Below are 650 nucleotides of genomic sequence, written 5' to 3' on the forward strand. Positions count from 1 at the left end.
TACGTATTAGAGTAGGGGTTATTCTGCCTGTTGTTATTACTCACAAAATTCACCCGTTCTAGTTCTTCTACCTCATTATCATCCAGTGCTTCACAGACTCCAGTTTTATGTGCTCCTCCACAAAGGTTACAACTAGTCTGCTTTAGTAATTTGACGGGGGCCACTTGTGGTTGTATATTTAGAGCTGCCATTCCCTTCTTTATCTCAGTGGCAATAACCTCTTCCATCTTCGATAGTAGCCTGTCTGGAGCTAACCCATCCATAACATTCAATTCCATTACACCACTTGTTGAACCACCACTTCTGTCATACAACATCATCTGTTCATTTGATGCCATGATCTCAATAATCTTTCGTGCTTCTGTTGCGGTTTTGTAATTCAAAGAACCACCGGCTGTGGCATCCAACATAATTCTAGTGCTCGGTCTCAAACCATTGCAGAATATTTGCATTTGGGCAGTGTCGTCATAAGCATGATTAGGACATCCTGCAAGTAAGTTTCTGAATCTCCTGTAAGTGTCACGGAGAGATTCTCCCTCCTTCTGTTTGTAACTGGAAATCTCTTGCCTTTTTCTAACAAACATAGCTGGGGGAAAGTATTGTTCCAAGAACTTATCTTCAAGATCATCCCATGTGGTGATGCTGTCAGC

Source organism: Cicer arietinum, chromosome 7 (genome assembly GCF_000331145.2).
Source record: "Cicer arietinum cultivar CDC Frontier isolate Library 1 chromosome 7, Cicar.CDCFrontier_v2.0, whole genome shotgun sequence".
Lineage (NCBI taxonomy): Eukaryota > Viridiplantae > Streptophyta > Magnoliopsida > Fabales > Fabaceae > Cicer > Cicer arietinum.